Source organism: Adiantum capillus-veneris, chromosome 19 (assembly GCF_014529385.1).
Source record: "Adiantum capillus-veneris isolate H3 chromosome 19, ASM1452938v2, whole genome shotgun sequence".
Taxonomy (NCBI): domain Eukaryota; kingdom Viridiplantae; phylum Streptophyta; class Polypodiopsida; order Polypodiales; family Pteridaceae; genus Adiantum; species Adiantum capillus-veneris.
In genome coordinates, this window is record NC_140949.1 from 31,309,221 (window position 1) to 31,324,443 (window position 15,223).

The 15,223-nt window shown below is 46.8% G+C and overlaps 1 protein-coding gene across 1 annotated transcript in view; it reads right to left on the bottom strand.

Annotated features, from left to right (window-relative positions):
* Positions 1-202: 202 nt before the first annotated feature.
* Positions 203-15,223, bottom strand: part of LOC147433781 (pentatricopeptide repeat-containing protein At3g02330, mitochondrial-like) — an 80,986-nt gene continuing 65,965 nt past the window's right edge. The window contains exon 4 of the mRNA XM_086490390.1: positions 203-607. The gene's annotated coding sequence lies outside the window, so the exon portion shown is untranslated. The remainder of the gene's footprint in view (positions 608-15,223) is intronic.

Here is a 15,223-nt window from a genome sequence, read left to right on the forward strand (position 1 = left end):
TCGTCTTTTTTTAAGAATATGAAAGAAATGAAGGCCGTCATTTCAGAGCAATTTGGTCTTTTATGCTCATTAAATTTTCAAAGAATCCTTTCAGACCTACTCTAGATGTTCAATAGGTGTCACAAAGAAAGCTTCACCATCAATGTTATGAAATCTCAATATCTATTTGGTAATTCACCTTCACTTTTCATGCATCCAAGAATAACCTCAAAACCGACAACGGAAAACTTGCACAATTTTCGGCCCAAAGTCAAGGGACACATAGCTGCTTCTTGGATACAAAAGTTCTCCAAGTGCATGGTAACAAACCAATGGCAGGTTCCATTGCCCCACTTGTGCATGAGATCATATGAGCCCATCTCATTTCCTCCTACCATCTTTTGCTTACTTCAGTTGTTGTGCCGTTGGCAAGCTGACACAGAAAATGCCATATGTGAAGGCTTTTAGGATTAGAGTTTCTAATGTTGAGCCCCACAACAATTGATCATTGTGCCCATTTTCCACTTACAGATACTCTCACTTTAGAAAGGTGGTCAGGCAAACCTCTTAATCAAGGCCATACCCCCCCCCCCCCTCTTGAAAGAATTGTAATCGCCCTCTATCACACCTGCAAAACAAACATAGGACAAAAACTAGTTCAGCAAACACAGACTCTTAAGTAGTGACGTACGAGACCACTTACATCAGCACTCGCACAAAGACGACAATCACTGAACATTGACATGATACATCACATTCACATCACTATCCCCGTTAGGATCTTAGATGAGAACCATGATTATTGTAACTTATCTAAAAATCACATCCAGACCGTGCTGATTTCTCATGGATGTCTTAATTGTTAAATCTCATTCGTATTGTATCTACATCACCCCTCAGGTGAACAAGACAGAAATGTTGCAATCATTTCATCTTTCAAACATGCACTCAAACACTACACACATGAGAGAGCACATGTAACAGATTTATCCTAGGAACTTGGAAGTCTCATTTCAAAGTATTTCTTTACATAAAGTCATTCAATAGAATATCGTTAGCCCGTCGGTATCCCTAAAATCTCAAAAGAAATCAGTGACTTTATTCCATCAAGGTAACCTATGAAAAAGGACCGGAGTAACTCCCCTGTCTACAGTACACACCACACCATATTCAACCTGTTGATTCATCGGTAACTCTTGGAATAGTCGGAGCTAAACCAAAAGCTTCAAAGTAAAGCTCTAATATTTGAAAAGTATCTGCTAGGTCCTCCTCCATCCACTTGGCATCTAGATAGTTCCTGAACTTGACTAAATACGAGCGTGTCAGCTTACCTTCCACTTTCCTTTCCCAGTGAGGCAGGACCTGTTCAAGAACGAGAATCTCCTCTATCTCTTCCACTTCGGGCTGCTCCTCTGGCTCCCTGTCCACTAGCACTTCACCTTTGAAAGGTCTCAATAGACTCACATGAAATGCATTGTAAATCTTCCAAGTATCTTCTGGTAACTTAAATTTGAAGGATACATCATTGATCTTCTTTTGGATCCAGAAAGCTCCATAGTATCGCATACTTATCTTTGGAAAAAGCCTCTCCTTACCCTTCCCTTTCCATACGCGTGCCTTCTCGAACCGTACTAGCACCCAATCATCTTCCTTTAGCTACAAGTCACGTCGATGCTTGTCTCCTGCCTTCTTATGCCGTGCTTGAGACTTCTCCAGAGCCTCCCATATCTTGGCAAAAGCAGTGTCCAAACCCTGTGTATACTAATCTGCTTCTAAATTGTGTTATTGTAGGCAAGCTCCACCAAGGGCAAATACTTCTCCCATTGAATTTTTTGATCAAAGATGTACAACTTTAACAAGTCCAATACCACCGAATTGGCGATCTCCGATTACCCATCTGTTTGTGGGTGAAACAAGGACAAGAATTTAAGCCTTGTGCCTATATTCTCCCAAATTGCCCTCCAAAACAAGCTCGTGAAGCTAGAGGGATAAAGGCCCTAGACTCGGCGGTTGGCTTCTCTTTTCCCTTTTGTGGGGCAGGGACCAGTCTGAGTGGACTCTGGACTCAATGTTGGAGTGGCTACATGCACACGCCCTCTAGTTCTCTCACCACATGGGAGACCTGGGGATTATAGACCTAGTACAGACTTTGTGGCCGCTCGCCAAGTTCTCAGTGACACCTCCAGACTCGACAAGATTTAGGCAAATTGTGGTACACTTCTTTGCTGACAGGCAGAGCCCACCATGGTATGTATACATACATGACAACTCTTGGACAGAAGAGGACGGCACGCTCTTCTTGGGCCAGGGCTAGACAGTCTTTGCAGTAACGCCTATCTCGGGGACGCTCGGATGCGGATTACTCCCCATCCAAGCCAGCCTCGAAGATAGCGCGGTTAGCTGCTACTGCAGTATCAATCCTCTCTTATTCCCCATGAGGATTGTCTCATGGAACGTTCAGGGATTAGGCGGAACCCAGTTTTAGCGCCAGCAGGGTCGATTGCGTCAGGGGCTTCAGCTCTGCCTTGTGGGCGGAGAGATTGACCTTCTTATGTTGCAGGAGCATCATCTTTGTGAGAGCCGCATTAGACGATGTGGTCAGCTTTTGCGTGGGCGGTTTGAGACATTTTGGTCAGCTGCATTTGGATCTAGTGGTATCCAAGGAGGGGTATGTATGACTATTGCGGACTCTTGGCAGCAGGCCATTGTGGGCAGAGATATTATTGTGCCTGGTAGGGCTCAGTGGATTACTATGCAGGTTCACGGCTACCTCTTGGGCTTCCTAAACATCTATGCACCCAATGTGGCAAGAGCAGGTACAGAGTTTTGGTCTCACATTGTAGAGTCTATGCCGCATGCAGAGCAATGGTGCATTGAGGGTGACTTCAGCATGCTGGAGGATCCCTCTGACAGGATTGGAGGTAGCCATGCTACTGTGCACGGAGCTAAGTTGGCAACTTGGGAGAGGCTACGTATGACTTTGAGGGTTTCAGATGTTTGGCAGCACTCCGGCTTTGTGACGCCCCCAGACAACTTGGCCTTCTCTCGCTCGGACCGCAGAGTGGGGGAGGAGTAAATCTATCTTGGACAGATCGCTTCTACACTAGTGACTTGGGTGGGTCAGTTTGCATCTTGGCTGGGATATCTTTTTCGGACCATGCACCAGTGATCATCACGGTGACAGATAGACAAGAGAGAGGAGGGGGAGCACATTGCTACGCATCCCTAAGAGGATCTTGTTAGACTCCGAGCTCAAAGAGCACGTGGTGGCTCTTTGAACAGAGGGCTTGGACACGCAGGATTCTCCTGCTGACAAAGTGGCCTCTGGACTTGCTCAACTTGGCTACAGCGAGAGAAGAGGAGCAACATCTCTGAAGGGCGTTTCTTCCTTGCACAGAATGCAGGAGCAGCATCCAGACAGTCCTTGGTTGAAAGAGCAGTTGCAGCAGGCTCGCCAAGAGCTTGCCACATAGAGGAGAGGCGTCATGACTTTGCTTTCCATCGACAGGCATCTTAGTGGACTCAGGTGGGTAACAGGGTGATTGGGTCTTTCTTTGAGGTAGTGGGACCTCGTCATGCGCACACCAGTATCAGCCAGTTGAGGAGACCTGACGGGTCAGTTTCTTCAGAGCAAAGGATATACGTGCAGTTGCTACTGACTTTTGATGGGTCAGTTGCTACAGAGCCAGAGGATATGCGTGCAGTTGCTACTGACTTTTACCATGACCTGCTATCAGCAGAGCTTCAGTCAGAGCGTCGAGATACATGCAGAGAGCAGGTTTGGGCACCGATACCTTGTCTTGTGACTGAGGAGATGCGTCAGAGTCTTGAGCTGCCTCTCCAGCTAAAGGAGCTACATGCAGCCCTCAGAGCACTTCCCCGGGGTAGTTGTCCCGGTGAGGATGGTTTGACTCCTTGTTTTTTCCTAAAGTATTGAGACTTGTTGGGCCCAGACATTTGTAGCGCTTTTCAATACATCTTGCACACGATGCTTGACAGCATGAGAGAGGGCTTGATCTACCTCATTCCCAAGGAGGGTGGCTCCTTGGAGGAGATTCGGCATCGACTGCTCATCACCATCCTCAACTCAGTCTACAAAATTCTAGCCAAGGCTCTGAGTTTGAGGATTCAGCCACTTCTAGAGAGCATTATACATGGGACCCAGACAGGTTTTGTCAAGGAGTACAGTATCCTTGACAACATCTTCAATTTTTGGGAGGTGTCTGCCCTCGCGCGCCTCTAAGGTGAGAATCTGGTGATATTTCTTGTCGATTTTGAGAACGCCTACGTTAAAGTTGACTGGGACTTCTTGGAATACTTTGTGTAGGATGGGCTTCTCAGATGCTTGGATCAGAGGTGTGTCAGCTCTCTACAGACGTGCACACAATCGGGTGCTTTTGGCAGGAGGTAGAGGAGACCGTTTTATGCTCACACGCTCGGTCAGACAGGGCTGCCCTCTAGCCCCCTTCCTCTTTCTGCTCTATGCGGAGGCGATGAGCAGATTCTTGATTTCAGAGCAGGTTGGTTTACGCGGCTTAGCGCTCCCTATTCGGGGCGATGAGCTATTGGATGTTGAGTTTGCAGACAACTCAACTTTGTACTTGGAAGGCCATGTGGCCAACTTGCACAGGTGTGAGCAGGCTCTTGAGACTTTTTGCGTGCATCAAGCGCACTGATCAACTGGAGGAAGACAGTGGCTTTCTGGGTTGGCAGTGCTCATACGCCTGATTGGCTGCCAGGTGAGGGTCTTAGGTGGATTCCCCCAAGGACTGCAGTTTGATACTTGGGTTGTCACGTTGGCCTGGACTTGTCTCCTGAGGAGCAGATTGCTCCCCTCCTCTTGTCCATTAGGAGGAAGTTGCTCCATTGGAGTTCGGCACGACTCTCTTTGGCAGGCAAAGTTGTAGTGGCCAACCACGTGTTGTTGGCTACTATGTGGTACATTACATCTTCTTGGATCTTCTCAAGCTCCTGCATCAGCCAAGTAAAGAGGCTGATCAGGATTTTTCTTTGGTCAAGGCGTGACACTCAGATAGCCTGGGCCAAAGTAGCATGGCAGGTCATCACTCTACCTTGTTCTCAAGAGAAGTTGGGGATCATAGACCTAGTACAGCACAGCAAAGCCCTTCTTGGGAAGTTTGTGGTCAGGGGCCTGCTTCCAGAGGAGGAGCCCTGGAAGGAGATTTTGCTTCAGCGGCTTAGAGCTCAAGTGCCTCAGGTAGGAGGCCCTTGGAGACCTTCCATCAAATGGATCTTTACAGAGATGTGCAGAGTTGGCCTGCGCAGGAGACTGGAGGATCGCTTCGTTGTGAGCCTGACCCAACAGCTCTTAAAACAGGCCACTGGAGACTTTGGACCTGGGAGAGTTATCCACTGGTACAAGTGCAGTGGAAATCTTGGGAGAGTGGTTTTGTCCTCAATTGACCATCTAGTGGTCCCTTTCTTTCAGTACACTGTTCGACTGGGACGTCACATATTGGCAGCACGGAGAGAGGCTCGTCCTGCTGCAGCACTTCATTGGCAGGAGGAGGGTCTCATAGCTGAGTTCTTGTCAGCTTTTTGGGCGAGGTTGTGGGACGCTAGACAGCCGCAGCGAGTCACTTTGTTCCAGTGGCTAGTTGCACATAGAGCTACAGTAGTGAGGGACTGGCTAGTACATAGCGGCCTTTCCGCAGCATGTGCAGCTTGTGACCATCCTTTGGAGAGTCAACGTCATTGTTTGTGGGACTGCCCTATGGCACAACAGGTCTCACTTCGGGTCCTTCGGTTGATGCCAGCTCTGTCCACAGCACGACAGTACACTTGGGGGGCAGCTGCTTGGTCCACTTTCACAAGCACTGCACTACAATTTGAGCTATCCTCCATCAACAGGATGATAGCGATACAGGGGGGTCAACCTACACTCCAGTCTACTACAGAGCTTATCCCACAGGAGTGGTGCAGTGAGAGAGAGAGGTGTGTTGGGAGCTTGTCTGTGGCCTATCCCACAGGAGTGGTGCAGTGAGAGAGAGAGGTGTGTTGGGAGCTTGTCTGTGGCCTGACACTCTGGTTCATTTGGCGGGTCCATTGCTTCCGCATCCCCGAGGCTCACCTGGTGCCACCAACGGGGAGACTGCTCGAGATTTTTGGCTGGAGTTGATTCATACTCTCAGGGGACAAATCAAGAGACTTCAGGGCAGCTCTGACAGCATGCGGAAGAGCAAAGAGGAGTTCCTTCAACTCTCGCGCCCTGGGCCTTTCTTCACCATGGTCCGGGTTGAGCTCACATGGCACTACTGTCCACCTGTGTAGATTTTCCCTCCTCCCATCTCCTGATTTAGCCCTCATTGTACATATGTTGTTTTCACATTGGGAGAGTATGGTTGATGTAGCCCTCTCTAGTAGAGGTGGTTGTAGCCCTATGGGTAGTTTTATTAACTAATAGAAGGATCTTTTTCTCGGAAAAAAAAAAAACAAGCTCGTGAAATGGAGATCTCTATATGAGACTATAGATTCAGGCATACCATGTAATCTGAAAAATCTGCTAGACAAATAGCTTAGCCAAATGGTCAACTTTAATTGTCTTCTTTATCAGAATAAAGTGAGCATGTTTGCTAAATCGGTCGACGGTCGAAATACCATCATGTCCACTCTAAGTCTTGGGAAGATAAAAAACTGCTATACTCTCCCAAGGTCAGCAAGAAATTGGTAAAGGTTGTAAGAGACCAAATGACTTATGATCAAACTTAACCTTTTGGCACACTATCGAATTGCGAACAAAGTCATCCACATTAGCCTCAGCCAATAGAAATATGTCTCTACATCTTTCAAGGTGGTGTTAATTCCGCCTCTTCTTTACGGCAAAAGACATAGAATGGCGGCCTCTGCTCCACCTCAGAGCGACTCCAAAGAAGCCCCCTCGCTCGACACCGCGGAGCCGACCTTTCAACTTCCTTTTTCGCCAGAAGAGCAAGCGAGCTTGTTAGCCGAGGTGGAACGCTTGCAAACCACCTCGGTTATCTGCAAGATCATTGGTACTCGACCCAGCGGAGGCGAGGTTCGGGATTTACTTTAAGCCCGACTCCTCCTTGATGTGGGCAAGATCACCGATGTCCAGATCCTCGGGAGAGGGTATTACCAGATAGAGTTCAAGTCTCCACAGATGACGGCCAAGGTGATATGGATGAACCCGCTCGGGGGGATCTATTTGCATCGACTACTTTTTCCGACCACGTGCCAGTGATTCTCACTGTGACAGACAGAGAGAGGAGGGGGGGGGCAATGCTACGCGTCCCCGAGAGGATCTTGCTGGATCCAGAGCTTAGAAAGCGAGTGGAGGCACTTTGGACACAGAGTCTAGACATGCAGGACACCCCTACTGGTAGAGTGGCCTTTGGATTGGCAGAGCTTAGTCGCTTCTTCCTTCAGGAGTCTACAATTCGCTTGGTTGCAACCAGGGAGGAGGAGACGCGTCTTCGACGGGGCATTGTAATTTGTTTCCTTACAGAGGATGCAGGAGCAGCATCCAAACAGTCCCTGGTTGGAGGAGCAAATGCAGCAAGCTACGCAGGAGTTAACTAGCATTGAGGAGTAGCGTCACGAGTTTGCCTTTCATCGACAGGCATCTCAGTGGACCCAGGTGGGTGACAGTTACTAAGAGTTTTTTGAGATAGTGGGGTCACGCCATGCGCACACAAGTGTTAGTCAGCTGAGGAGACCTGACGGATCAGTTGCCTCAGAGCCTAAGGATAATGACTTCTACCGCGATCTATTGTCAGCTGAGCCTCAGTCAAAGCGCCAAGATGCATGCAGAGAGCGCGTTTGGGCACATGCCTTTCCTTGTTACCAAGGAGATGCGACAGAGACTTGAGCTCCCCCTCCAGCTAGAGGAGCTCCATGAGACCCTCAGAGTACTCCCCCGAGGTAGTTGTCCAAGGGAGGATGGTTTGACTCCCAACAACTTCTTGAAATACTGGGACTTGCTGGTTCATATCTTTGCAGTGCATTCCAGTACGTTTTGCACACTAACGAGATGCCTGACAGCATGAGTGAGGGCTTGATCTACCTGATTCCCAAGGAGGGCGGCTCCTTGGATGAGATTCGACAATGGCAACCCATTACCATCCTCAAGTCATCCTACAAAATACTAGCAAAGGCTCTGAGCTTGAGGATCAAGCCACTATAGAGCATTATACATGGGACCGAGACATGCTTTGTCAAGGACCGTTGTATCCTTGACAACATCTTCACTTTTTGGGAGGCATCTGCCCTCGCGTCTCTCCGAGGAGAGGATTTGGTGATACTCCTCGATTTTAAGAAGGCCTACGACAGAGTTGACTGGGACTTGCTGGAGGGCACTCTACACATGATGGGTTTCACAGATGCTTGAATCAGAGGTGTGTCAGCTCTCTATAGGCGTGCGCACAGTCAGGTGCTCTTGGCAAGGGGAAGAGGGGAGCGCTTCTTGCTCACGCGTTCAGTCAGACAAGGTTGCCCCCTTCCTCTTTTTGTTCTAAGCTGAGGCGATGAGCACACTCTTGACTTCTCAGCAAGTTGGCCTACGTGGTCTTGAGCTCCCTATTGGGGTAGATGAGCTTCTTGATGCTGAGTTTGCCGATGACTCAGCTTTGTACTTGGAGGGCCAAGGGGCCAATCTACATAGGTGTGAGCAAGCTCTCGAGGTGTTCTGTTGTGCATCAGGCGCACTAATCAACTGGAGGAAGATAGTTTCTTTCTGGGTTGAGAGTGCTCCTACACCTTGTTGGTCACCAGGCAAGGGTTTGAGATGGATTCCCCCAAGGACTGCAGTTCTCTACTTGGATTGTCATGTTGGCCTGGACTTGCCCCCTGAGCAGCAGACCACTCCCATCCTCTTGTCCATCAGAAGGAAGTTGCTACAGTGGAGTTCGGCACGGCTCTCTTTGGCAGGCAAAGTTATGGTGGCCAACCATTTACTGTTGGCTACTATGTGGTACATCACATCTTGTTGGATCTTCTCGAGCTCCTGTATCAGCCAGTTAGAGAGGTTGATCAGGAACTTTCTTTGGTTAGATACAACACTCAGTTAGCCCGGGCCAAAGTAGCCTGGCAAGTCATCACTCTACCATGTTCTTTAAATAAGACTATCATCAAGAACAGGCTCCCCATGCCAAGGATAGATGATATTCTTGATCCGCTTGAAGGAGCGTCATTGTTTAGCAGGATAGATGTAAAAAGTGGGTAACCATAACATATGGATCAGGCCAGAAGATGTTCTTAAGACTCCTTTTAAGGCAACATTTGGTCTCCATGAATTTCTTGTCATGCCAGTCCGTCTCACAAATGCTCCTGCCACATTTAATAGAATGGTGGACAAAATATTTAGACCACATAGAAACTTCGTGGGGTACATTCTTTGATGACGTGATTGTCTTTTCGAAGTCTGAAGAGGAGCATAGAAATCATTCAACTGCAATTTTCAATGAGCTACATAGGAACATGCTACTCATTAATGAGAAGAAGAGTAAATTATTTTTGGAAGACATTCACTGTCTTGGGCACATTGTTTCAAAGGATGGGGTACGTATGGATCCTACTAAAATGGAAGCAATCAAGTCATGGCCAGATTTGAAGTTCGTACATGACATTCGAAGCTTTCTAGGCATATGTGCCTATTACAAGAGATTTATCCAAATTTTTGCTAAGATTGCTTCTCCACTCCATGCACTCCAAGGGAAGGGAGCTACTTTCAAGTGGACAGCCAAGAAAATTTTAGCTTTTGAACACTTGAAAGAAAAGATGACTTTGGATCTGGTAAATTTTGCTAGACCTTATGAAACCTTTTGTGATTCAATGTGATCCATGTGGAAACAGCCTTGGTGCAGTTCTAATGCAAAATAGTCGATGTTACAAATCAGTCCCAGCGTTCCTCACAGGCTTGTTCCGCGAGCCGGTTCCTTTACTCTCCCTTGAGTATTGGTATCATGTTGTGTATTGGATATTGATTGCATAGTTCAATTGTGGGTATGTTCTCTTTAGCACAAGTACAAAGGATAGTTTTGTTGCAGATTTTAAGGAAGCAAGTTACAACAATGAGAGTATATGTGCTCATTCGAATATGTATGCAGTTTGGCATATTGTATTGGATTGTACCTACAGGTTTGATCTTGGCAGAAGCAGAGATGTGGCAAACATTTGGTTTGATCTCACGGAGTTTGCTTGAGTAGCTAGGTTCTTTTTGGACCTCGACAGCTTCTTTGGCAAACATGATCCTCAGGTGACGACCTTTCAGGTCTTCCTATTCTTAGCAGTCAACCAAAGGTGTGATTCTCTTTGAGTCTCGAGTTCCATGAGATTCAGGTTTTGCTATTCAGTTACAAAGGAAGCAGTTTTACTCCAGGTTGTCTCAGATTTCTTTCTGGTGGTACTTATTCTCTTTTCCCAGGATTGAGCGGGAGATGGCCTTCCTATCTTGGGGGGAGTTGCCAGCTTTAGCTCTAGAGCTTTCAGTGACAGTGTTTGCTCTGTTTTGACGTGGGTCGAGTCAGTTGTTACCTCAGAGCATACTTTTGAGAATACTTCTCTTTAAGAGGGGACTTCCGGGTTATTATCTTCGGTCGACTTCTGGTGCTCCTTCAACGGAGTACCACGGGTGTCTTCCAGTCCTTGATTTCCCTTGCCCATTCCTTGCGGCTTTGAATGGTGTGCTTTCAGCCCACAGTGCAGTTAGTATCTTGGTGGATGTTTTCCTTAGCCATTTCGGTGGTTGCCTCATCTTTCAGATTTGTGGTGTGACGGTTGCTCTTCCAAGTGCATCCGAGCAATCATTCCTATGTTTCATCTTCCAGATTGGCCCCTGGAGACTGTACCATTTAGGACACACCTACTTCCCTTATCCTTAGACTCGCATGTTATTTCCTACAAGTGGATAGTGGTCCTTCTTGGACTAGGAACCAGTTACAGTTAGCCATGGCATTCTTCAAAGAGGGGAGTCAAGTCTTCTTGGTTCTCCAAAAATTGATTCCAGGTCCACAGGTACATTATTTTCCTTTGGGATTCACCTACCACAAGTGATCCAGTTACACAGGCAGAGACTGTTGGAGAGTTATGACAGTTATCCATGTTCGGGTGTTCTCCCTTCAGAGAGGGATATGGAGCCAGCTTCGGAGTGAGTTTTGTGCACACTACTTCACACTACTTTCATACAATTCTTGCGGTTCCTTGTGTAGTGGACAGGATTGACAGTCTATTTGGTGGCTTTCTATAGCACCTTGTTCTTCTCTTACAGAGCTTGGGTGCAGGGTCTCTTGATCTTGCCATGTTAGCTGCACTCTCAGTATTGTTGTGTGTTCCTTTTCTGTTGGATGTTAAGAGTGGAGTGATACTTCCTGGGGATGTGTCTAGACAACTGTAGATCAGTTACAGTTTCACTCTCAATTCCGATAAAGTTCCTATGGATATAGTTTGCAGTTCATCATTGTATATGATCGTTGGTGCAGTCTTTGGTTCCTTGTTATCGAACATATAGTTCTTAGTAGCCTTGGTTGTCCCTTTCCTTGGACTTCCATAGAAGCTTGGAGTTTCTGGCATGTGATATATCACCGGAGGTGCAGATTTCCAACTCTTTCCTCGAGGGTGGAGCAGTTTAGAGTTGGGATATGATCCGGATACCAATCTTTTATGCATTCACCCTCAGTTTTGATACATACTCTTGGAGCGGTCAGCATCTGTACCTTCTGCACATGCTGGTTGTGTGACTTGTGAGTTGGTTGGCTTGAGGAGATTCTTGTTAGAGCTGGATTCAATTTCAACGTACAGCATAGTACTTCCCAGACGTCATTCAAAATTCAAGGGTAGTGATTGGATGATACTATGGCGCCTTGTATTGTTCGACCTCAAAGTTTTGTAGATTGCTCACTCTAGCTTCCTCGTCCGACTTCGTTTCTAAGAGCTGAGAGGGGGTGTTAGCGTTCAGGCATCTCTCCGGATTCATCCAATCCGTCCCAATTTCTCCTAGGGACACGTGCTAGGAAGTGAGTTGTTTTGTGGCTTTGCCCAAGAGTTGTTTTATGGCTTTGTCCAGCCAATGTGAGTTAGGTTTCTCATGTCAGGTTGTGTCTAGCCATGTTTAGCCTTGGGTTTTGGCTCAGTTCCATGGCCATCAGGCTCCTGCAGGGTGGGAGTATTTTTCACACACCTGTCGGTATTTTTCCCTATAGCCCACACGGCATTTGCAGCCTTTTCAACCTATTTTCCTACATTTCCCAAGTTGTGAGGGTTGGTTGATGGCTGGCCGACCTGGTCTCTGTCAGGTATGTAGGCAGGGCAAGAGCGCTTTGGGAGACGGAGTGTGCGGGCTTTGGGAGCACACGGCGCCCCTAGGGTACATCCCTACGAGGTACAAAGAGCAAATGGGGCATGCAGCCCTAGCGTTTTTATCCATGCAGCCCAGCATTTTCTCTCCCTTTGCTAGAGAGCAACACTCAGTCCTAGCGTTTTTGGTGGGCAACAGATGCAATGCTCAGAGATCTTCTCCACAGTGTAGTACCTCCTCGAGGCAGCCCTTCACAGGCCGTGTGCCCATGGAGTAGCAGGTCTCCTCGATCGAGATGTAGATCCACATCTAGATCTAGCCACAGGAGAAGATGCACCAGATCTATGCTCTCAGAGCATGTTGGAGGTGATGCACATGTGGTCTCGTACGCAGGAGCAGTTGGCAGTGTCAATAGCAGTCCGCAGTTGTATGCACCTCGGGTCTCCATTGGGCATGTCAGCTCTATGCCGGACCACCCTTGGTCACTTGTATGAGCAGATTGTTATCAGTTGGAGAGCCTCTCTCTCTCTCTCTCTCTCTCTCTCTCTCTCTCTCTCTCTCTCTCTCTCTCTCTCTCTCTCTCTCTCTCTCTCTCAGAGATGTCATGTCTCTTTCTACCTCAATGATCTCTCTTCTCCACATGTGTGCCTTGTTCATGTGTTTGGCATTGCAGGTGTTCTAGAAAAAATCGAGGTACCCACCAAATCACGAGCCAGTTCTTGTCTTCATTGCATCTTCTCCTGCCACCTTTGACACAACTCTCTTCAAGACTCTGCGTCCATACGCTCTCAAGAAGTGGCCCTTGGGCACTTATAAATAGTACAAGGGATGCCAAAAGCAGAGCCATAAAGCTTTAGTCCTGAAAGCACTTAAAATCAAAAGCATCTGAGTGCAAAAAGCGAGATTTTCGTACAACAATGCCAGGTCATCAGTAAGTGATATTTGTTTAGTTTCTGTACGACAGTGCCATGTTAGCATGCTAGCATAATTTCCGGAATTTCCATACAACTGCCACATCAGCATGCTCTTCGCAATCTTTTGTGTGTGTGTGTGTGTGTGTCCCTTGGTACTTTAGGCCCCTCGACAAAAACTTTTAAGTTGGAAAAACTATTCTTCTTCTTCTAAATTTTAGCCCTCTCGGCCGTTTCTTGCAAAACTCAGTCAAGTTAGTCCAAGACCCGAAGGCCCTTCATATATCCTATCATCACACGGATGACACCCAGATGGAACTACTACATAGAGAAAATTGATCATGGCACAAAAAATTCCGGCTTTGACCAAGAGATTGGCATGGACCACCTTCCTAGGGAGAGGGAGTATGAGGCAGGTCAAACGAACGCATTGGACCGATGCGTCTATGACCTCGACGCAAAAACCCTAACCCTAAACCCGTCATAGATTCACCTCAATTATTGCAACTATATCTTGAAGCCTTTCAAATGGAACCCACAGTGAGTTGATATAGCTCTATGGAGGAATGTGAGAGCATGGTTCATGATGCTCAAAGGAGTAGCAATTGTTATCTACTATTTCCATACAAAATTTGAGTGCAGAAGTTTGTACTTGAGAGTAGACCAAGAGTTTGTACTTGAGAGTAGACCAGAAGTTTGTACTTGAGAGTAGACCAGAAGGCTTCTATGTTTGATACATGTGTGGTAGCCACGTTGGTAAGATTGTTTAATTGTCCAACGCTACATTTTCGGAAGCATGTATATCTTTGATTCCCATCATATAGTATATGTGATATCAGGAGATATAAACATGTATTATTGGCATGGAAGCGAGGTTGCTTGCAATGTTTCAAGGGTAGGGTAAGTCACCAAGAGGTGGATTTTTCCTGTTGCCTTCTCTAAATATACATTACATATTTTTGTTTATTTTAAGTTTGTCTATTTTCCCTCGAAACCCTTGAAAAGATGCACGCATGGCTAGTGTAAAACGGCTGCAGCCAAACGGGTTTCTTACATCGAGAATCTAGGTCGGTCAGTCGCTGACTGATCTGACCAATTAGCACTACATTCTAATGAATATGGAAGCATGTGTGCGTCCAAATGGAATTTGGGCAACGTGGCAAGTCACTCACAACTTAATAAGTTGGGTGGGATTACAAAACTGAATTATAAGTGGCATAACGGACACATGTCAGTATGAGAGCAATCTGCTGGTCAGCACACACTCCAGAAGGCTTATTCGCAGCTTGGGGGGGGGCAAAAGAGAAAGGGGGCTGTATTTTTCAGTTTTGTGAGTGGATCTTCAGGTTCACAACTTTAATGGAAAGATTTTATTTTCCCTTATCTCATGTAGCGCGATGATTCCGCTCTCATGCATCTCTCTCCCCCTTACACATATGGTAATGCCCCACTAGTTGGGCTCCTCAAATGACTGCACAGTCTTGTAGGTTTTATGCGCATTCGTCAAGGCAAGAGCCTCTTGAATAGGAACTGGATGAAGTACGCACAGTTTCATCATTACAACTTGCAAAACAGGAGAGTTTTCTCGCATAAAAACTCGCCCAAATCAAAGGAGAAGTATCTCATTGTGTGCAGGAGCTTTTGAAACACTCATAGGCGTGTTTGCTACTCAAAGTGATCCAAAACAAAGAATTTGAGTTTGCTACATTTATTTGCAGGTTTAGGGTTTCATACCTAAACTGCAAGATAACACCTCGGGGAAGCCTTGAGGTGCTTATACACGAGTTTGGGCACCTGTTAGTGACCAAAACTGAAAATTACAGTGTGCTGAAATTTACGTATAGCTCACCGTAAAGCTTCTAAAATGCAAGGGAATCCATCCTAGACTTACACTTTTGACCTAAAGAGATTTTGGTGCCGTTATGTTGCTCAAATTGGGTCGAAACCCTGCAATTTCAGCCCTTGGCAGGTTTGGACAGCTTGATGATAGTTTGGTCTAAGGGTTCGGGTCGTTTGTTTTCAATTGAATAAAGAAATACCAAACAGGGGTGTCAGTCTTCAG